Below are 23935 nucleotides of genomic sequence, written 5' to 3'. Positions count from 1 at the left end.
GCGTCGGCGCTCTGATTTCGCAGGCATCGACGGCGACAACCGCGCTGCCGCGAGTGGTCTCCGCGACGCACCGATTATACACCTCGATAAGGGAACCTTACCTGCTTTCTTCGTTTCTTTTTTTTCTCCACGTTGGCAAAGCCAGAGTTTGCATAGGAACGTGATCCGAATTAACTGTCTGCGCCTCAGAGTGCTTAGAGCGCGTAAATTATGCGAATGGCAGAGATAAGCGCGACTCGGCTACACATATACGCGGGCGGACATCTCACGAAAATGCGCGTCAGCGTGCGATCCTCCGGCCAAAAAGAACGTGTCCTGAACACTCGTAAAAGCAGAGCCTGCTGGCTCGCACAAGCTTACACCGCGGCTACTGCACGAAGGCGGCTGCTCGCTGTCCGTCCAGCCCCGGTCGAGCCGCAACGACCAGCGTCGGCTGCGCTATATAGGGAACGGATTGAGAGACGTACGCGGGTGCGTCGCACGAACACAGTCACGAATGAGTCAGTACTTAGAACATCGACCTACGCTGCCTTATTATGACTCGTCAGGTGTGTAGGCGTCTTGCCGTAGGGTTTTTTGCGTCTATTTATCTTTGTGCCCAGTGGAAATGCCAAGTTGGCCAAGTGACCGGTGCTGTCTCCCATATACGTACAGACGATGGCCATGCACATGGCGGTGCACAATATTGCGCTGTCTTGCTTTCTTCTCTGACCGGATATAAACGGGGGCTCATTACAGTAATCAATAAAACCCGACCTATCCATCCTCATTCAGCTCTTCGCGGTAATGAAGGACGCCGTTAGAAACGTAGCGTATGCTTGCGATGATTTGGCGATCAATAGAGAATAGCTTCCGGCAGTAGCTCCACAGACTTCTGACAACTTCTTAGTGATAGCTCCGTTGTCAGAGTTTACCGGTACTGCGTTAAAATGCTATTCAGCGCTAATGGCGGTGGTCATAACGGCACCCTGAATAGTAAATCTTGGTAGTTGTTTTCAACTGCATGCGTCTCTATAAGGACCAAAGTAATCGGAGTCAGCGTGCGGTCTTTTCAGTATACTGAATATAAGTATACCAGAATGGCTTGGTTTGTGTAGTAAACTGGAATTAAGAAATGCTGTACAGAGCGCCGTCAGGGTATCTGTAAATGGAATCTCCAACCAAGCAGAGGAGTGATTCCTCAAAGAAGACCTCGTCCTATACCCGGCCGTACCTTCTTACGAGAACAAACGAGTCTCCGCAACGTACGATGACCCGTACTGTTCCACAAATAGTGGGCACGCGTAGATCTGAAAGGGCAGTGAGGAACGAGACAAATAAAGGGCTCATGCATACAACAGGTAACCTGCGACATTCAGAGCAAGCGCTATCAGCCTTAGCAAGTAGCATCCACTTGAAACAGCCGCTATTCTGACAGCATTGGTGACCAGTCGCCACGAGACTCCTGCTAGCTCTCGCTTTTATAACGCCACAACTCTGTAAGGTAGAATGTATTTTAAAGTAGTGGTTTCGTAAACATTATTCGGGATGCCATGGCACCCAGCTGCTAGACTAATAATGTAGATACATATAGTGGTTTGCCGATATAATGAAAATAATAATATACCTATAACAACGCAGATATACTGCATTCTGTCAGCGCCGGTCAGGTGGGTCCTCCTTCTCGGAAAAAGCTTCAATGACCAGCCCGGGCCGGCTGGCGCAGCTGGAAGGTATTTCGCCTCGTTTGCCCGAATTAGTGTTTCATATAATGCTTTCATTTCGCGTTATTTACTTTTCTTTCTTTTTCAGGAGCGACGTAGTCTATGACAGTGATCATGTAGGGAGGCAGGCCGAACATAGCTGAACCAATTTTTAGTGTTGCGATTGGGACCGCCTGAAACCCTTGCACTGACAGCTTATTTACGAACCATTTGTATGCAATCAAATGCAGTTTCACCGGCGAAGCCAAGAGACGCACCGGCGCGCGCAGTGAAGCCAGTCGAACGCACAAAAGTGCCACTTTGCAACGAAGCGGCGGAGGCGGTGCGAAAAGGCCACGTCGCGCGTGCGCTGGCTGCAGGTCGGCCGAGCGCGTCGGCCCCGCGTCAGCGCGGACAGAAGGGACACGGCGTTCCCAGGCGATAAGACAATGCGGCCTCCGCGTGCGGACAATCCCCGGGATCGTATCGCTTCCACGCGTTTACGACCAGCTTACGCGTTGTTGTGTCTGGGCGCAGTGCAGCATCGACGCGCGTGGAGAAAAGCTGCGGCCGCCTCGGAGGACAATGACGGGCACCGGCGCACGCGAGCGGCCCGATCGCGCATCTGGCGATCCTCCCATCGCGACAACGACGGCGCCCCGAAAAGGCGATTATGCTAATTCGAGAATTACCAGCTTAAGGCTGATTGTGAGCCCCTGTTGTCCTGGCGCGGCCCACTCTCCTGTTCGATTTAGGTTCCTCGGCCGCGCGATTCGGCTGAGCCGCCCATCTTGCTCGGGGCTTCAGGCGGAGCATGCAGCCCAGCCGAAGGGTCCAGAAGCGGCGATGTCTTTCGCGTGCCAATATTCGCGGCCAACTAAGCGCGAGAGCGCAACAGAACACCCGACCGACGAGGGAGAACGCGGTTATGGCCTGTTTCCAAATCGCAGTCCACGAGGGTGCCCAAAAGGTTACGCGTGGGTGGCGGCAGTGCGTGGCGGCTCCGGAAAAGAAACAGAGGATCGGACTGCCTGTAAACACAAGTTTGTAAAAAGACAGCCTATACACTTTATAGCACGAAGTAAGACGACTCATAGCCGGCACGGCCCATTGTTCTCGCCATCCACTTTTCCGTCCTTACGACGAACTCGATCGCCGAGAACTGGGTTTGGATAATGTAAGGATTCTATTTCAATGCCATTCCTTTTCGCGCTTCGACGTTGGTCACGTTATCACCAGGATCGGCAGGTCATGGACGATGGATAATAAGAAACTGATGGAATGAAGCGAAAGGAGTCGCTACATTACGCGATATACATGCTGTACTGTTCAGTATATACTGTTCAGTATATACATACATACTGTTCAGGGCCCAGTGCTGCCGGGCCCTGAACCTGGATTTCTCGGCGCTACGCTCCGCGTTCAAAGAAGGGGCATTTGCCGTTTCTTTCAGCGCGCTCAGACTTTCAGTCGCTTGCGACGAGTATACACTGCGCAGTGTTCTCGACCGGTCGTCCCACCACCAGGTGGAGAAAAGCCTCGAAGCCCCATTCCAGCGTCTGATCCGCAACCTGGTCAGCGTCGCGTATACACGCTACGCGCACGCGATGCCTCGGGACAGGCAGGTTCGAGCAAACTGAAGGGTACGTGGATGAGGTCAGCCATAACTTGAAGGTGATTGCCGGAAAAGCGAGACCTTTTATTTTCCACGCCGAACAATTAACGCGCGAAAAGGTTAACCGGACCGATAGTCCGCAGCTGAGTGCCTCGCACCTGCTATGTCGTTTTAACCTTGTAACGTTTATTTTAGCTCAATTGATCGATTGTTCATCACTTGCCCCGCGTTTATGCTTCGCATATATTTCTGTATCTACAATTAAATATCTGTAATTAGACCGCACTCGTGCTGTGTGATTTTTTTTTCATAGTTCTAAATAATCACGTACCATATGTATCAACAAACACAAATTCTCTATTTGTAGTAGCTTCTTCCGCTCTGTCCAGAAAGATCGATTACCAGGCTCCGGAACAAACGAGGGAATGCGATCACTTCTCCCGACACTGCGGTAAAGTGTCATGGAGGGTAACGCTCGGGCACAACAGCGCTTGCCAGCTTCCGCACCTTGCCCTTAGAACTTAGCGACATAGCAATAATCTCGAACCTATAGGCCGACGTGTCTTGGTCTGCACGCAATTGTAGAAGCGCCAATAAACACCAGAGACGACCGAGATGACCGCCGCTGGGTTAAAAAAAGAAAGTAAGCGGCCACCTGAACTTTTCGATGTGTGCATTGCGCAGCCCGTAGTGCATCTGTTGAGTACTGCGAAGTCCATTATGCACACGTCTCGTCCGAACGTGCCGATAAAGGAGTCTGTAATACACCATGTCTGCGTTGTCGACACCGTCGTCGACAAGTGTTAGCACAGAGGTGGAAGATGAGACCAAAATCTATCTTTTCCTGCCGGGAGCCCGAAGCCATCTATGCAGTTTGTGGTCGTAAAATTCACAAGGCAAATGAAATGCAGGGTTGGCAAAACAAAACGCTTCGAGAGGAGTCTCGCGAAGACGCCTTGCGATGAGGAGGCATCCTTCTCCAGAAACTGCACAAACCTCTTTATGTCGAACGAGCACTCGTAACAGGTCATATGTGGTGTTGGAAAAGCAATAGTGAGAGATTTGTGATCAACCTTAAGAGGAAGCTTTAGCTAAATACATGTAAAAGGAGAATTCGTTTTTCTCGACAACCACTGCACCAAATTTGGCGAAGTTTGTTGCATTTAAAAGAAAAACTTAAAATCTAGTGACCGTTCGTTTCGAATTTTTGATTTAGCTCGTCAACTGTTTATTAAAAATTGGCGAAAATCGAAAAGTTTCAGAAAACGAAACTATCAAGTTTAAAACTGTAACTCGGCACTGAAAAATAATATCACAATTCCGTGCATTGCATCTAATAGTACATCTAAAGCGGACAAAATTGATATGTCACACATGAATCTCAAAAAATTTAGTAATATGGAAATACAGCTTTTGCAGAACCCTTGTACACGACGTAACAAATTCACGTAAGATATAAAATGGCATAATCAATTTGTCCGCTTTTAATGATCTAATGGATGCCGTTTACAGAACCCCGATATCTGTTCTTGATGCAGAGCTGTTAATTTGTAAACTTCGTGCTTCTATTATTTTCGAACTTGCGAATTTTCGAAACTCTTTTTAACAAAATTCAGGCCCTAAATCTGAATTTCGCTTCCAACAGTCATTAGAATTTAATTTTCTCTCTCAAATTCAACAAACATAATTAAAATCGGTCCAGCGGTTATCTCAGAAACACGTTTTTCCGTTTTACACGTATTTGAATAGGCCACGTCGGAGTTGGGCCCGAGCTAAAGCTTCCTCGATATCGTGCTGCGAAAGTTAATGTGACATAAAAAAAACGCGATGTCATAACGCTATTTGCAGAACAGCACTTGTATAGTCGCGTAAAGCGGTTTTACTTTGGACAGTTCGCTCAAACAGGGCCTCCCCGTATTCAGAGAAAAAAAAGAATAAGAAAAAAAAAGCTCTTACGCTAGAACTGTAGTTAAAATGAGATACCAGGAAGTCGTAATGCCGGGCATATATTAATAGCGAATGCAGACGGCCGATGGAAAGCATCACTTACGAAAGTATAGGCCCCATATCTGCAGGTAGGTCTATCTGTTTGCTGAATTCTCGCTGTTTTAACTTCCAGACTGGGGTAATTTAGACACGTATAGAACGCAGCCGGCGTTTCGAAAACCAAAGCGGCGCTTTAACTCGCAGATCAACCGTCGCCGACGAAGCAAACGCAAATGCCCGTTCCGGCCGCGGGACACGGCTCGCATACATCGCGAGTCAGCTTGCCACGAGCTTTGTGCACGCTTGACGACGCGGCAGCCTTCAAGGTCCCCTGAGAACTCGGCTTTCCTGCTGCCCACGGGCGCCCATCCAATCTGAACCGCTGCCTTTCGGCGCCTTTGCATGCCGCAGCCTTCCCTCTATGTTTCCAGCTACGTGCACTGCTGACCATAATAGGGGTGCAATAGAATAATAATAACAGTAAGTGCTTTGCACGGCTGTGAACGAGCATTGCTGATATATAGCCAGCTGCAGGCTTCACTAATGAAGCCCAACTTGGTCGGACGCACCGAAGACGTGTTTGTTTGCACCTTTGGATGTGCCGATTTTCCACCTTCTCCTCTACAGTTCTCTCTCTCTTTTTCTTTTCAACGCCTCTCTGCGTCAGAACTGACATCGCTGCGTGTAATGGCCGCTGGGTAAGGGAGAGGGAAGGAGGAAGGGTCATCACGGGCCGCACCTAATGCGATGCACTCGGAGCCACGTAATTGGTCGAAAAGGCGTTATTTATGGCCTCTGTGCCGCCCGGCAATTTGCTTCGGCTTCTAAAGCGCACTTGGACGTTATTTTCTTTCGCCTCCTCGCTTGCTTCCTTTTCTTCGCGCTCTCCTTCGGACCACGCGCGATAGAATTGATACGGGCCCGGCACGCGTGCGGTCCCGAACAGTGCGAACACCGGCGTAGTTTAGGGGACTATATATACTTAATTACGATAATTTCTAATGAAGGTCATGCACGTGCGCCGAGCGCAACGCTTTTCCCCCATGCGCGCGTGTTCCTTCCCCCAGTCCACGGCCCTTGAGAAATGCTCGCCCGCGACCCCAATCTGCGGGACAGCAGTTCTCGTTCTTTTTTTTTTTTTTTTTTCGCCCCTACTGCCTTCGTGCGGACCACACAAGCAAGCTGTCTCTTGGAGAAATTCTCTAACACGCTTAGTGACGAGAACTAGTACGGACGCAGTAGCAGCGCCGGCCTTGCTCGGTGCGTGACACGCAGCCGGTGCGGCACGAGCCATGCTGCCTTCAACGTACTTTTTTTTTTTCGCTCTTATATTTGATACAGTACCTTGTTGTCCTGTTGCTTGAAAGCCAGCAGATCAGCGCCTCCCCCCCCTCCCAACTTCCTACTTTCTCTCTCCACCATTTAGCCAAAGGTATGCAGGTGTACAGGCCAGTCGATGTGACATTGCCCGCATTGATTTTACCATAATGACGGCCCTATACAACCTCGCGAAAACATACCGCGTGTGCCTTTGGACGCACGCCCCACTGGTTGCGTGAACACATGTTCCCACAGTCCCTGCATATTTCCCTTGGAAGGAGACCGCTCTGGTGGGTAACATTGCTCGAGAACACTCGGCGCACATGCCGAAGTGCCGGGGGCATCAGTGCCAACCGGCTCTGCGTGTGGGGGCCATAGTTATACCCAGTGCTTAAAGCCGGGGGGTGGGGTGCGCCCACCCTCCCTCGGCAGGTCAACTGTAGCGCTGCGGCACCCATTCGACAAGCGCTGGAGGTGATTTTATTACCAGTAGTGCCTTGTGCGAGGCAATTGTAACTCTCCAATTAATAATTTTATCGCGATTAATAGGTTCATGTGGCGTGAGCGAAAACAGGAAAGGAGGACTTGTCGTACTGCCGCAGGCATTTCCCCGAGGCACTGCAAATGACCGCCACCACATGTGTTCGGCTAAGGCACATGGCCCAGCAGACTGTTTCATGAGCCACCTGAGCGTGAAGCTACCTGCTCCTGAATCATTGACGGTTAATCTTGGTTTCAAGTTACCAGTTAATTTTCATTCGTTTAGTTATGCATTATGAGTGCCGTGTTATACCGAAGACGCATGCATTCTATACACTTATATAGGTAAGTAAGTGCGACACCTTAAAATATATTGTTGTAGTGCATGAGGTTGTCAATGAAGCAAGGCAACTAATGCTCTGTGTTGCAACTAGACTTATTTGCTTTGCGTTGACATATATTAAACCCTTTACCTCCCGAGCTTTCTTTCAATATACTTTTCCAAAATGTTAATTATTTTTAAGTGCTTGTTTGAATGGGCACATTAAATAAGTTTAAACGTTCCGTTTGCAACGTGCGTCACGAGACAGATCGTCCGCGCCAGCCAATATAGCGCGAAATGAATTAAAACACGCATAGAGCTGAGCTCAAGTTTTGCATAAGGGAGTATCGTAATCGTCGGTAAATTTCTTTACTTTTTTTTTTTCATGATCCGTGCAGCGTGCTTACGGGAGGTTCACTGTTCTGTTATAAGTTCTATGTGGTAGTGACGACCGGCCGTCAAACGGCAGTGATGGGTTGCACGCATTCTGAGAGGCAACAAGAACGCAGATGTGCTTTATACCATTAATAACATAACCTAAGAAGACACATGACAGACATCTGCCAGCTTTTTATGAGCAAGCGCTGCGACCTCTCTGTTGACAGTATATAAAGTGCCATGTCTTTTTCTCTATTATTAATGTTATTGAAACGAAACTATGTTTTTTGATATCACCTTCAAGTTTTACAGAAATGTGCATCTTTAATTAAATTATGGGGTTTTACGTGCCAAAACCACTTTCTGATTATGAGGCACGCCGTAGTGGAGGACTCCGGAAATTTCGACCATGTGCACCTGGGGTTCTTTAACGTGCACCTAAATCTAAGTACACGGGTGTTTTCGCATTTCGCCTCTATCGAAATGCGGCCGCCGTGGCCGGGATTCCATCCCGCGACCTCGTGCTGAGCAGCCCAACACCATAGCCACTGAGCAACCACGGCGGGTAAATGTGCATCTTTAACAATGTAATATATCTAAACGACATTTATGCGACATTTGAGACGAGAAGTAATATCACGGAGTTCATACGCGGGCACCACTTCCCGCCCTACGTATACACGCTTGCGGTGTCCAACATTTTCGTTCTCACACGTATGGCATATCCAAAAATATAAATTTGTTCTAGAATTATTTGTACACCTGCAAAAGCTGCATGCGTCTCGTATAGTACAGAGAGGAGATCTTGGTATTCCTCACACTTACGAAGACTCGCAGGCACTTTTGCATCGTCTTTCCACTCAACTTGCTAAATTTGTAAGGATATACAGCCACGTTTCCTACGCGGCGCTGTTTTCGTGACTTGTTCGACGGCTTGCTTTGCTCCTTGGACTCGTTCTCTGCCCGCGAACCAAGGATGGGGGCTTCAGAAGAGCAAGAGGGCAAAAAGAAGAAAGGGGGCGGGGAAAGGAACGTGTGCAGGTCTCCATAAAGAGGGACACGATCGGCGTGCTTTGGCTCTCGGCGCGTGCTGCTGCCCCTAGCAGGTAGAGTGCCAACGGACGCACTTCGGCCCGCAGCGGAAGTGCGGTCTGAGCGGTGCTGCCACGGGGCCCCATTTAACTAATTGATGCTGTAACCACGCGCGCCGCTAACACACACCACCAATAATAGTAGCACCCGCAGGGGCTTCCACGCGCCTCACAAAATCTTAAGGACGACTGCCACCGCGCGCAGCTGTAAGGCGAAGTTGTTGCGGAGCGACGGTCTTCGCTTTCCTGGGACGCTTACTTGACTTTTTTCTTTTTTGTTAAAGCACTTCGTCTAGCGGTAATGGGGCAGTTCATATGTGCGCGTTCTCGCGCCTCTCACCGCAATGTACAAACAATAATAGAGTAGTAGCAATTCAACTGGTTTGCCTTAAGACGGGTAAAAAATGAAAAGGTATATATAAAGCGGTTGAGACATGCGCGTTACTTATATAGTCATAAAACTTGAAAATTACGAACGGAAAACCGTGCTGGAAAAGTACGACGACTGCATACTCCATTTCGATCCTAGGCGCGGACAACGGCTGTACTATCAGCGTCAAATGAAAACGTGAACAGCCGAGCGAGTGGCCCAAGCATGACTAAAGGTGTTGTGCGCGCCGTTCGGTCATCACCATTGACAAGCGCGCACATCCTGTTTGGTCGCACTGCGCGATTCCCCTATAGTGAGATATTTTCGCTTCTGTTCTGGTTCTTATGTTTGCAAGCGAGGAAATAAAAATAAAAGAAAACGCAAGAGAAAATGCTGCAGTGTGTGGCGAGTATTGTCGCACAGTTCGCCGAAACCATAAGTGCCGTCGGCGTCAAATGAAACGCGAACAGCGGGGAGCGCGGTGCAGTTTAACCGTCATGGTTAGAGATAGATTCGCGCATGCGGTTTGTGCGCCAAATTCATTCTTTCTGTCGACAACCTTGCGCAGCGCGGCCACACCGGATATGCGCGCCTGTCAATGGTGATGATCAGACGGCGCGCACTATACCTGCACTTATATGCTTGGGCCACGCACTCCGATGTTCACATTTCATTTGACGCTGATAGTACGTACACAACTACCGGCATTGAACATGTCGGAGCGGAGGACGATAACAGTGCAACGCAACCGAACAATAACAGACTGCGCAAGTTTTGCTTTACAAACGAGAGAGAGAGAGAGATGAGGATAACGTTTGTGACACGGCTGTCCGCGCGGGGACAATGTGATTTTAGATCGTTCGAACGGCCCGGCAAGACGCATCACGTTCAACGCAGTGGCGATTCATTCTTCCCTCAGCACCAGGCGAAGGGCGGCAAAGGGTGAGGGGAGCAGCTCTCAGAATCAATTTGAACCGCCTCGTTGTTTCCTTATCTCGGCGCATCTCAAGTGCGGCGCTCTATGCCGCCAGTGCGCCCTCGCCAGGCGCGAATGCCGGACGCCGAACGCTCGCGACCTCGTCCCAATCGCACGCAGGCGAGCCCGGGCGCAGTGTGATATTTTTCCCGGAGCGAGGCCGGCCGATTCCTCCGCCGGACGCTTTGCCCCGCAGGAAAGCAGCAGCAACCCAGTGGAGGAGAGGAAATCACTCTAGGTCGTATCGACCTCAAGAATCTAGCAGTACAGTAGCAATAAATAATAAACAGCCTCCTGTACGCTCTACATGTAGGCACGCCGCGTGCGCGGCGCACGCCTTCCGCGGATGCCGATAGCGCGAATCCACTTTCACCTCGAATTATTACTTTCGAGAGCGCTGTACAGTCGCTCAAAGTGCGTAAAACGAGCAGCAAAGGTCGCCCGGCGGGGCTAGCGGCGATGCCAGAGGGGGGTCCGAGATTAATGCGAAAAGAATGCGATGGTGAAGCGATAGCGAGTGTTGTCACCCGAGAGCGCGCGACCCCGCTGCGCCAGTTGTTTCCGAGGGGCCGCTTTCGCGCTCGGCGGGTGCAACCGTATTCGCTCCGCCCGCGCGTACATGCACTCCGCCCCCTCTTTCTGATTTTAAGTGCGTCACTCGCCTCTTCGTTTCTTTTTATAGCCTTGTAGACTTAAAGTATATCGCTCCTTTTATTCTTGTTTTCATCGAATCATTATTATTCTCCGCGCACTGGGGGACACTCCCGCTTTAGAGTGAAGGTGTAATGAATAGACGCCGTTTACTTTTTTTTTTTCTCTCCTTTAAGGCCCAATCACTGCTTTTCGTATAACTATAGAAGGAGAAATGTGAAAGTGAAAGACACAATTATAGAAAGTACACAGGGCGAGAAAAAAGATGGCGGTCGATCAAACAAATCGATTTCTATCGTGCGAGAAATCGCCTATGTATGCGTGTTACCTTTCTGACGAAAATAAAATTTGTCAAATCAATTTCTTACAATGTCACCGACGCTACGAGCACAGCTACTAACTTAGAACTTGAAAACGCCTAGTATTTCGGTTCACAAAATTTTACATATATATATACATATATATATATATATATATACGTTGTTCCCGACTGCCGCAGTAGAACTCTGTAGCAGCTTGAAATAAGTGTTGTGAGGACGGCCCCATAGTTCACGGTGGCAGAGATAAGGAAAATAATCGAAAGCAACTGTCTTGGTGCTAGTCATGGCGGTCATAAAAACGCAAAGCAAGAACGATATACTGCCCCCCCCCCTTCCCTCTCTGTATACAAAACAAGGAGTGCGTGTAATGTTTCCTCGCGTTAGCATTATCACACGAATCCGATTCCGAGTCTACATCTACATACAACATCGGTGTAACGTGGCGATTCATTTTATTGCACAGAAACAGCGCAAGCATGGCAGGCAAGACGACACCAAAGACAAAGTCACGACGCCCTCAATTCGTCCCCAGTTTTATTCTATTTGAATTAACCACCGCTCCGGACCTGCTGGTTCTGGTAATAACGTAAACAGGGTCAATGACGAAGCGCGAAAGGGAATAGGATTGCTATAAATATCGTTGTATTAGGCCAGCTCAGATTATCGCGATGCCTTCTTTGTCGTCGCTTAATCCGCTCCAATCGCATCGCTATTCTTGTTTGACTAGTGGGATGCCCGAGCAGGCAAACCTCCACATTCTTTATTCCACTTTCTTCTTTTCTTTTTTAATCAAGCACGCCTATTTCCTAGAAGACAAGCTAGGTTTGCCCACGCTTGCTTTTTTTTAGGTCAGCACTACCGCGTGGCCGCAAGGGATTTTGCGCAAAGGCAGCACAAAATGCGCGGATGTGGGGTACGATGCGGCTATGGCAGGAGTAGCCGTGCTGACTGTGGTCAAACTGCCAGCTGCGCGGTGCCCGAAGCTTCCTCACGCCAAGGATGCGCGCAGGGCGGGAAAGAGAACAGCAAAGGTAGAGAACGTAACGAGGAATCGGTACGCCCGGGGTTGCGGTGCGAATCCGGCGCGTGTTCTGCGGCGTTTCTGAATGGGGACACCAGCAGTGGACACAGTACGCAGAGAAACCGCGCCAGCTCCGCCACAAACGCCCGCCCCGTCACAGTGACGTCACATGCGTGCGGTATACAGACGCGGGCTTGCGAGTGCACGCGCCGCAGCTCCGGCGGGCCGAACGGGGCCACGCGAGGGGGTAGGCAGCCGCAGCTCCTTATCCGGCCGAAAAGCCATTGGCCGAGGGAAACGGGCCGGCGTATGTGGATTGACTCCTCATAATCGACGGTCTTAATCTTCCGTATACTCTCTCAAACTCGACGTGGGCGCGGCAGGTTCGCTCTTACCCTTTGATCGCTTCCACCCCCTCGTCCTATCTCGCGCTTGTTTACTTGTTTACGCGGCCCCTGGGATCAGGCAGTGCGCCTCGCACGCCAGCTTCCCGCAGGCGCGCCTGGCGCAAGGGCCGGCCCCGCCGAGAGAGCCCGATAGGCGAGCAGTAGCGCCGGCCCCCTCTTGCCGCCCCCTCTCCTCCAGCTTCTCGCCCCCCGCACGTGTTCATTTAAAAGGAAGTCATTCTTCTTTTGGAGGTGTCAAAACACGAGCTTTGCCGGGGCCTACGCGTCGGCGCAGCCGGCAGCGCTCATTTTATTACGCCGACCGGCCGAAGAAGGAGGATTAGAAAAAAGAAAGAGTGAATAAAAGGCTGTTACGATAAGGGCCGACGTAAAACAATGCAAAAGGTCGCCCGATATCCTCCCTCCCAAAGTGTGCGCGCAGAGTGTCTGGCCTTGGCGGCGATCAAGAAGGCTTCGCACATACGCAAACACGGGGCGTCGAGAAGTTGCACTATCGTCATAAATAACGGCAAACGTGGCCGGGAATGAAGGAAAAGAATGCAAATGATGTATAGGAGATACTTATAGATACAAAAGGGAAAAAAGAAGGTCAGCATGAAAAGTTGTATACAGCGCACTTTCCCCAGGTCGGCGTTGTGGGCGCGGTGCCTAGAAAGCGCGCAGCATGTATACGTAGTTTTGCAGACAAAAGGAAACAGGACCATAAAAACGTGACTACTATAAACACACACACACACACACACACACACACACACGTATATATAAATACGCGATGCGAACTTGGCTTTAAGGTATTATCGTGAGCAGCATGACTCTCGAAGTGGTGCCATCGGTGCGTTGAGAGCAAGCGCTATAAGGGATCGGTGTATATGTATACGCCTTTTACGCCTCCGCCATTAACAGAGCGTCCAAAGAGAACCGGTCCAAGGAAGTGGTCAGCCGTAAGTAGTTGGGGCTATAAACCGCGGATGAGAGGTAGTACAACGTTGAACGGCACAAACTAGATTACGATGATTTGCGAGATAACGTGCACTGTATACGGCCTCATCAACAGTGTACACATCGCAGCAACCCACCGCGTCCGCTTGCCTAATCGGAACCCTTAGAGGGGCGCCAAGGGAAGGCAAAAAAGAAGTTTAGCAACGCCCAATATGAAACGCTGAACTTCTTTAGGCGTCATCTCGGTTGAAGCAGCTTACTTGACAGAAACAAGTACACTCTTAGGCAAAGTTACACCCTTTGGCTTGCCCCTTCTGCCACACAACAATAATCGTTATCTGCCTTGATTCGTTTCCTTTCTTTAACGCTGCGAGCCCGGTACTTTCCAGTAACGAGCGGCGCGCGTGTTATCAGCATAGAACAGTTTACACCGTTTGGAGTGCCCCTTCTGATAACGCGCGTGCCGTTCGTTACTGGAAAGTTCCGGGCTCGCAGCGTTAAAGAAAGGAAACGCATCAAGGCAGATAACGATTATTGTTGTGTGGCAGAAGGGGCAAGCCAAAGGGTGTAACTTTGCCTAAGAGTGTACACTATCTATCGCTCAATACACGGGGGCCACGGCACGCGAGCGCCGTCTCAGGTTGGACAGCGGCGCCGATCGGTGCCGCGTTTCCCATTTCAAGGGAGAGGGGGCGATGTTGTCGTTGCCTCGAACATCGCACCTGCCCTCACCCTCTCCCAGAGTTTAATGTGCCTAATATTCGTACGTCTCACGAGAACGACCGGGACAGACGGATGGCCACGATTTTGGGCGGTGAAATATCGCCGATATAGAAATAGCGAGTTAAAAGCGACGTCTACCCCGCGATTGCACGCAGAGAGAAAGGGCGCCAATGTAGGCATCGAGCGGCAATGCAGAAAACTGTGTGACGGCGCATCGAGGGGAAATAAATCAAGTTTTAGATTGTGAGCAGGCGATGGCAGTTTTTCACTTCCAGAAGCATGACTGATACACAGCTTGCACAAAAGGTGGCCACCGGTTTGTTCCGATCGTTGTTCCGAGCCTGCGAGAGCACGGCCGCGCGCTCACGCGTTGTAGCTCGTACTGAGCGCGATAGTATTCAACCGAAACACCGGGCGCATAATATCCAGCTAAACCTTTAGCAGTTTTACGTCGGATTAAAATCTGCATGCGACAGAAAGATTTTTTTTTTTTTATGTATCTCTAGCATAACAGCAAGCGGGAGCGTAAATATACATATACATCGGTGATTTTTTGCGTTGTAATGTACAGTCGCATGCCATTGAGGGAAAGTGCGATCTGCGGGGCTATGCTGCATGTAACACGCGTAACGCTGAGGAGATGAACAATAGTTTTAGAAAGAGAGCGCAGTCCCGGACAGGTTCCAGGAACGCGCGCTGTCCTTCGCCAGTCCCGCCTGCGATGAGCGCCTGATCCCGCTTCACTGCGCAGAGGCTGTGGAGGGGGATCGCCGCTGTGTGAAGCATTTGAAAGAGCGCAGCATCAGCAGACAGACAACAGAGGACGCAGGCCAACGAAACAAAACAAAACGAGAGAAAGAAAATCGCGGCCTCTCACTCACCTGCTTCGGAGCACAGGGAGGGTGAGGGCGGCGACAAGAAAACACACACATAAAAAAAAAGCTTGCGTGACGTGTATGCGCGTGTGGAAGGGTTGGAGCAGGTGCACGGTGCTCCAGACATCTCATTCGCCATAGAAGTGACACATATAGGAAATTCACAAAACAATGTCGACAGCTTTATTTAAATATATATGAACCGTATGGTGTCCTCGTATAGGGAACAAAATGCAGTTGTTTGCACTTTGCAGGGTCCGTATAAGTTATGTTCAAGATAACCTATCACTGACCGTACACCTGACCTTGCAAAGAATCAGTATTTATTTATTTATTTATTTATTTATTTATTTCGTTCGTTCATTGGTTCAACATTTGCAGTGGTATGCTTCTCCTGACAAGGGGCAACGCGCTTATATTTATTCACATGAGAATTGGAAAAACAATACCGCACGTACAAATAATCGACCTGGAGGGAACGACACATTTTTTTTTTACGTCTATACGCGGCCGCGTCATTATAAAAATAAATAAAACAAGAGCTATCCCGTTACAAAGTATTACACACACCCAATAAAAGGGGGGAAGGGAGGCATAACATTCGGTTTTGCAGATATTTTACGGCAAAGAAGCGAATCGCGCGAAACGGGCAATTTATACCCGTGGTTTACAGCAGATAACTTGCGACAACTGTCAAAGAGAGAGAACGAAATTTCTTTGTAAGGAAGGCGGAGAGGTCGCGCCTCAACTAGCGTGCTCTGGTCTATCCAAGTTTAACAGTAAAATGGAAAGGGCAAAACGAATCACACATGACCGTGGCTATAGCTGCCGCAACATCATCACGTTGTAGCTTTCGCCTCCTTCGTACAGGACAAAAACACGCGGGTACAATTGCTCCCGAGCCCCGAAGCCGACGCTGATCTGCGTGTAACGCACCGCGAGGGCGGGACGGTTTCGCCGTGGTCGCACGACGGCGAAGCTGGTAAAAACCCTGCCAAGTCCTTTGAAGTCAGTTGCCTCTTTAGCAAAAGCTCCCCACGCTTTTTTTTCTCTCTCTCTTCACAATAACAGAGCGTAGACCAGTTAACAGAAGCGGTACAAGTGTAGTACATGTACGGCAAATGCATATGAAAAGCAAGGAGATGAATGCTGAAGAGTAAGAGAATGAGCAAAGTGCCCGAGTGAAAATTATGAGAAGCATTCAGCGGGGAGCATTAACAGGAGCGTGAAAGCGATCTCCAAAATGACTCTCCACTCTCACCTTCTCTTCTCCGTCAACTCTTTCTTCACCGCTCCCCATTCTCTGTCGGAGTTCAGCTATTTCTTTCTCTTTTTTTTTTCTTTACATTATTTTATCGCCCGCGAGAGTGGCGGTACATCAGCAAGAACTGCCGGGAGAATGCCGAGGGAGAAAGGCGCGGAAAACTGCCACTAGGGAGAGAAATAGCAGAGAAAGGTGGAGAGGGCAATGCAAGAAGGCGCGAAAAGATCTCTGCAGAGCGTAATGTGAACGCGTGAGCCGGGTCGAAATGGGCATACCTTTCTCGAACCGACGCTGTAGTGCTATATGGTAACGGCATAAAAAAAAAATCTCAAAAAAGCAGAATTCGTTACTAGGAGTTGAAATGAGCTTTTCAATCGTTCCTTTGAAACGGCGGACCCCCGCGTTTTGAGCGCTTTCTCTTAACAGGCTTCCAACTCGCACGGAGGATGCTGCCATAATGAAACGAAGCACAGTGCAACGGCGATTAGGCAAATGCCCTGTTTTAGTACATTTTTCTTGCAACACTTTCTTTTTAACCTTATCTCTGTCTTGAGTTTCAAAGGCCGACGGCAACACAGGACACTTCGGGATGAAGCGCTGCTCATGTGGCGAAAAGAAAATAAACTTAAGAGAGAAAGTGCATGGCCCCCAAAAAGCACGCGACACCGTCCGTGCACGGTCTGTCCAATTAACGACGTTTGCAGGTTCTTGCAGGTATTAGGCTCAATGCGTCAATGTTAGTGCGAGAGCACTACTATGCACCTGGATTTCGCCTCTGTCTGTGTGAAGCCTGTTCAGAGGCACGCTTCTTCACGCGCGTTTCGCTTGCACAGCCCCTTTTGACACAAACGCCCACGTGCGTGAGTGTAAAATAAATGTGAAAAGCGAATCGGTATCGTCGTCGGAAATGTCTAAAGGAGATATTCGTCGCGCCAAGCGCAGCGAACAACAATGAGCTCGGCGACAGAGGCAGCGGCAGTCGACCTAGCGAAGATGTGGCCAAGCGATTGCGACCGCAGTGATACGTGCACTTTGCCTTTTCCGGCTGGCCGTTTTTCTCCGCAGATGTCACGCAGTAGTGACGATGAAGAAAGCAGCAAAACTGGGGATGACGAAACTAGCGTTTTATTGGGCGCAGTTGTCCTATAGAGAAGAAATTCAACAAGAGGGGACACTCGGCGAAAACTGGCAACAGGAAACACGTCACGCCTAGTGTCAACCCCATCCTTTAGTTGACGCGAGCATCGGAAAAAAAGAATGTGAAATGAACTTACAGACAACGTTTTTTTTTATTCTTTCCCGCTAAAACTGAGAAGTATTGCGTATAAATAAACTTATACTTCGCGACTTATTTTTCTTGCGTCACCTAGCAACAAGCTAGCGGCACGCCAGACGCGCCATATGCATGCGTCATTCGCCAGAAATGCCACCGAAGCGAGCGAGGCCTGCTGCGCATGTGACGCTCGCCTGCTCGGCGACCCGTCTCTTTTGGATGTAGCCCGTTTGTCGGGCTCCCGGCGTTTTCTTGCGTTCCGTCTGCATTTCGACACGGCACCGCTGCACTACTGGACTACAGCAAGGTGAGGAATTTTGTTTGACAGTCTGCGACGCACTTGAAGCACATTTAGGCTTACTGTACAAAACTGAACCTATATAGTGAAGCAGTTATCGAAAAATAGCTCCGCCGTCCAGGTCTAGTTAATTTGAGTTAATTAGTCGTGCTGGGAGATCTTTGCGACGCTTTCTATGAGCCCAAGCATTATTATAACTTATTTCGGTAATTTTTGGGCACGCTCGCCGCACCTGGCTTTGTGACGAAAAGCACCTCGGCCGTGTGACGCAGTTTCGCGTGTACTGAATCTTACCGGGACAAGTTTTGGCGTCTTTTCTGACCCCAGACATTATTGTAACTATTTTCGTTACTTTTTTGGGGTACTTTTCAAGCACTGTGGCCGCGCTCGGCGTAGTGGCGCAGTTAGCGAAAAAACCGCTCGACTGCGTGCCGCAGTTACTTTCGCGTGTACTGAATCTTACTGGGAGAAGTTCGTGACGCATTCTTTGACCCCAAAAAATTATTGTAATTTCGTAACTTTTTGGGATACTTTTGAGGCATGCTCGCCGCGCCTGGGGTTGTGAAGCTGTTAGCAAAAAAACAAGCCGGCCGCGGTGAGTTAGTTTTGCACGTACTGAATTTTAGTGGGACAAGTTTGTAACGCTTTTTTATGGCCCTGCAACAACATATACCTTATTTCGGTACTCGCGCTTGTCGAAGTCGCGACGAGCGATTGCCGAGCGTGATAACACGGGAGTGTTGCTTGCGCCGGCAGGACGCGTAAAAAGATAACGCCGGGGGCTCAAGAACTTGACATTTGTCTTCCGAGCGACTGAAAACAGGCTTTGCATCCACGAATTTGTCTTGAGTGCGACTAGAAGGCATTCTGCTAGCGTGTAACATGGTCTGGCTGAGAGCCTGTGTGGTAGCCACTTTTGTGTACTTGGCGTACCATCGCGTCGACTGAGGCGAAGTTTTGAAAATAGGCAGTCACCCGTGTATTTGTGCTCTTAAGATGCAGGAAATAACGCCCGAGAAGGGATTTATTTATTCATTTATTTATTTATTTATTTATTTATTTATTTACAAATACTGCAATCCCGTTACGGGATTTTTGCAGGATGGGGACACATCATTATGACATGATTAGCAGGGCAAACAAAAGAAAAATTACATGTACTAGGAAAAGGACAATACAGATATCATGAAATAAAAGATACGCTTCGAGTACAACTGAATCAATGCATCTACTGCAAGTGCAAACGTAACAGCGAAAATAAGTACACAATATGGGACATAAACAAATTCAGGGATGGCTGCAACACCACATCGTTGGACAGCTGATTCCATTCAGTTACGACCCTAGGAAAAAATGAGTATTTAAAGCAATTTTGCGGCTAGTCAAGGGGGTAATTGTTAGTGCATGCCGTTGCCTTGTAGCATAACCTGTTGAAAAGGAAATAATCTCAGAAATATCTATGCTGTAGTATCCCTTAATGAGCTGAAACAAAAATTTTAATCTGAAAACACGATTCCTTTGGGTTAGAGTTGGCAGATTGGCTCTGCTTAGCAAGGCTGTCATCGACGTGCGCCCAAAGCTGTTATATATATAACGAACGGCCCGCTTTTGAATACCATTTACTTTATTAATACCTCCTTTAGTGAAAGGATACCATATTATGGATCCGTAATCTAAAAGTGGCAGCACAATTGCGTTAAATGCAAGAAGGCGAACTTCAGGTGTTGTCAGTCTCAAGGCCCTCCCGAGAAAGAAAAGCTTTTGATTGGCGGAATTGCATACAGTGTTGATATGTTTGTTCCATCTAAGATCTTTAGAAATCCAAATACCAAGATATTTTATGTGCTCAACCTCAGATAGCAAGACATTACACGCCGAGTACTGGAAGTGCAGATTTCTAAGTTTGCGCGAAATTTTCATAAATACAGTTTTGTCAAAATTGATAGCCATTTGCCAGTCACTACAACATTTTACAACTTCTTCAAAGGCTTCATTTAGTCGTAGTTGGTCACTGACGCTATCTATTTCTGAATACATTACACAATCATCCGCATATAATCTAATTTTTACGGGAATGTCATTAACGATATCATTAATAAAAATTAGAAACAACAGTGGTCCGAGCACCGAACCCTGTGGAACACCAGTCTCAACGGGAAGCCTCCGAGAGGCATGGTTTTTGAATGAAACATATTGATATCGGTTTGAAAGATATGCAGAAAGCCAAGTAGCAATTTTGGCATTACCCAGAGTAACATCATGTTTGTGGAGTAGCTTTTTTTGCGAAACCTTGTCAAAGGCTTTCGCAAAGTCCATGAAGATTGCATCGACCTGCTTACCTGAATTTATTGCCTTAGCGAAATCGTGTACAGTAGTTACTAATTGTGTGCATGTAGAGAAACCCTTTCTGAAGCCATGCTGATGGCATGATAATATTTTATTCTTTGAAAGGAACTCAGTAAGATGTTCATGTATTATATGCTCCAGAAGTTTGCATGATGTTGAAATCAAAGAAATAGGACGATAGTTCAAGACGTGCTGCTTATTACCATTCTTCAAGATAGGTTTCACTGCTGCCGTTCTCCAGTCGATCGGAATCTCGCCTTCATTTAGTTATTTAGAAAAGAGCAGACTCAGATATTTAGAGACCCATGGCGTATAACGCTTTAAGAATTCATTTGGCAAACCATCAGGACCGGGTGATTTCTTAATATCAAGGTTAAGGAGCATGTTAAGTATTCCATTCTCATTAATAGTAACGTCAGACATAGGGGGGTATGAAGCACGAAAGTATGGCAATGAACCATTGTCTTGCCACACAGATCTAAAATGTAAGTTAAATGCATCTGCTATTACTGCACTATTACTAAAAACACCATTAACGACGAAAGCATCATTAATTTGCTTACTGGGAGAAATTAGCCTCCAGAACTTTTCAGGAGATGTTGAAATAAATTTAGGAAGTTTCTCCCCAAAGTAGCGTTGCTTATCTGAAGAAACTTTCATTTTTAGGTCGGAGGAGAGTTCGGAAATTTTAGTAAGCAAAGCGTCCAAGTCTCTTGCGGTACGTCTTTTTGTCTTCAGGCGCTTTAATCGTCTTCTTAATTGCAATGTGTCTCGTGAAGGCCTCAACGTCGCCACAAAGCAAAATATTTACCGGAATATTTTTACGTCCAGCAAGAAGGCATTCAAGACACAGTGGGCAAGGCCGCAGCAGTAAAAACCTATTATCGCTACGAAGCAGGCCGTCGGAAAATATGCTTGAAAGTCGGATGTTTTCTTCAGATGTTATGGCATTGTTTCGAGGAGTCTATTTGCTACGAAATGTATGTAAAAGTGAATTTATCTGTAATGCCGCTCATTCATCACTTACGCACGTTTCGCCTCTACACGCAATATTCCTGTTAGGTCAATATACCAAAATGATACATGCTTGTAATTTACTTTTTTTTCAGCTGATGGCATCCGGTGGAGCTTCGTACGGCAACGACTGCTGCTTACCTGGTGCCACAACTTTGGATGAATGCACAAGAAGCCTGGAACGAGCATTGATATAGAGCAAAATAAACATTTCATCATTTCAGAAGACGTGTCGCGTTTTCTTTATGAAATTGCACGCTACACAGATTCCGTGAATCGAGGCTTGTAAAGATGGTTCGCAATCATTTTTACTAAATAATAAAACGATTCCGCGCAAAGTCCGCGCGTGGTTCAGCAGTAGAAAAAGAAAATGCCGCACCGATCAGCGGAGCCGACGTGGCGTGTACCAAGTGGCGTTCAAAACGCGCATCCCAAAACCAGAAGGTGTTAATACCATCCGCTTGGTGCGCTACAGTCGATTCGGCCGCTGGGCTCTATGGGAGTGTCCGCTCGCGTTGAAATTTCTTTCTCTATGGTCTTGTCGGTCTCGTATCGACTCAGTGTTCGTACGTGGTCAGGCGTGCGCTGCCACCACCAGCAAGTGAGGATCGACCGACGTTGCACGACGACTTCGTCAGGAACGTGATGTATTTAAGTGTCGTCCAAGTGTAACGCACGGGTTTTTCTTTAAATTTGCTAGCCATCAATGAAAGGCGGCAACTACCTGGCTCACTATGCAGTCCGGACAACTCGGACGAAGCCCTGGCCGCTTCCTATTTTAAAGTGGAGTTGCAGTCTTACGCTACGCAATTTTTCGGAACCGCACCGACGTCGAGCTCGCAGTAGTTTCAACACGGTACATGGCACGAGTTTTTGCAGCAGCGCGCGTCCGAGCGCTTTTTTTTTTCGGGGGGGGGGGAGGAGGAGCTGTCCGGCGCGCGACCCTTCCAAGACGTTTCGCGACTAATGCGCTATAGGGCAGGGCGCATGCGCCGTCGCTCCATGGAAAAGGCGGATTAGATTACACAAGGTTCGGTGACAACAGACAGCGCATAGAGCCATCGATAACATTCGAGAAACTTCCGATACGTGCAGGCGCGTCCTGCGCTGTTCAATAACATTTGTTAGGCGGTGAAAAGCGGTCACCCGGAAAAGATAAAATACACGTGTCAGCAGCAACAAAGCAGATAATTCATGACGTTGAAACGTACCAACGAAACTGCCGAAGAGCGACAGAAGCGATTGCAGAACGACAGATTGCGCAAGCGTGCCAAGCGCGCGGCCGAAATGGATGAACAGCGACAAGCCCGACTAGCTGCGGACGTTGCATATCAGCATCGCAAGGCCGAGGAACGTCTGCTTTGGCAACGGCTACGACGGCCTTCACACGTTATTCCATGGTTGGCGAAGCCAAACCGCCTGTATTTTTTTTTTTTTGATCGACTCTGGAAAGCAAGGTAAAGGACTGGGCACGCATCTAGCCCTCTAACGTTATCGAAGGTGCATGGCGTCCACCACGTAACCTCATAGCAGCGATATTACGCCAAACCTCATCGCAAGACAGGTGGCCCCCACGAAAGGTGTCGCCACGCGCACAACTTCCGTCGGGACTGGATTCTCACAAGACGCACGTCGTAGAAAGTTTCGGGCACTGTGTCTGGCACTATATATGCTATAACGTGTCACATTGCGCTATAAACTTCAGCGACTTCATGGCGCACGGTGATTCTGCGAAAGCAACCGTCGCTGTAAGCTGCCTTTCAATATGTTAGAAAGCGTATATCGGCACAAAAAGAAACGTCGCACATATTTACGTAAAAGCGGGCAGGAGTCAGACTGCAGATTCACTTGAAAGCAAGCGTGTACGTTTCTTTTCTGCGTCGACGTATACGCTATACGTGTACCTCAGACGGCGTCCGCCTAAACCGCGAACTTGTTGCCATATTTGAAACGTATTCTCGGCAAGTTGTTAATCTTTCGCCACGAAATTCTCCGCAACAAAAACGACTAATCATCTTAGATATAAAGGATTGTTACACTGGGATGAATTGTATAGCCTTGCCTAGGTCTCCGGAGTTTGTTATCTGCACTGATGGGGCATCCCCGAACAAATTTCTTATAGCATCAATATATATTGTGATGTGAATACATCATATCTGCCCGCAGTATATAGCCTGCTATCTGTTTGAAAACAATAAAAGGCGCTGCAGATCGGTCATAGTGGAGAGCTCGGGAATGATTTTGACCATTTTGCATTCTTAAGATGCACCCGAATCTCAGCACGCAAGCGTGGTCGCATATTGCTTCTATATCGATATGCGGCCGCGGCCGTTAGCAGAATGCCATAGGCATTGAGTCGCCGCGCTGTAAGCGAAAGTTTTCACTGTGACTCAAGACACACCTGTATTAGGATCGAGCTATCTATTAACTCTTCCGGATGCTGTTTTACGTCTTTTAATCGAACATGAGTGACTTATTAACTGTAACGTGACTCCAATGTCGGGTAGTGTGCAGTTGAGCAGCCACTTGAGTAGCCATGTAAAGCGGTGCAGAGGAAATATCGTTGCTGCTGCCATGCAGAGCC

The 23935-nt window shown here is 48.4% G+C and overlaps 1 protein-coding gene across 1 annotated transcript in view; it reads right to left on the bottom strand.

Annotated features, from left to right (window-relative positions):
- The window catches only part of ush (Zinc finger protein ush), a 491478-nt gene that overhangs the window by 78150 nt on the left and 389393 nt on the right, over positions 1-23935 (bottom strand). The gene's annotated exons all lie outside the window — the stretch shown is intronic.

The sequence above is a fragment of the Dermacentor andersoni genome, chromosome 1 (genome assembly GCF_023375885.2).
Source record: "Dermacentor andersoni chromosome 1, qqDerAnde1_hic_scaffold, whole genome shotgun sequence".
In the NCBI taxonomy this organism is placed as follows: Eukaryota; Metazoa; Arthropoda; class Arachnida; order Ixodida; family Ixodidae; genus Dermacentor; species Dermacentor andersoni.
This window is presented reverse-complemented; position numbering and strand designations above follow the sequence as displayed.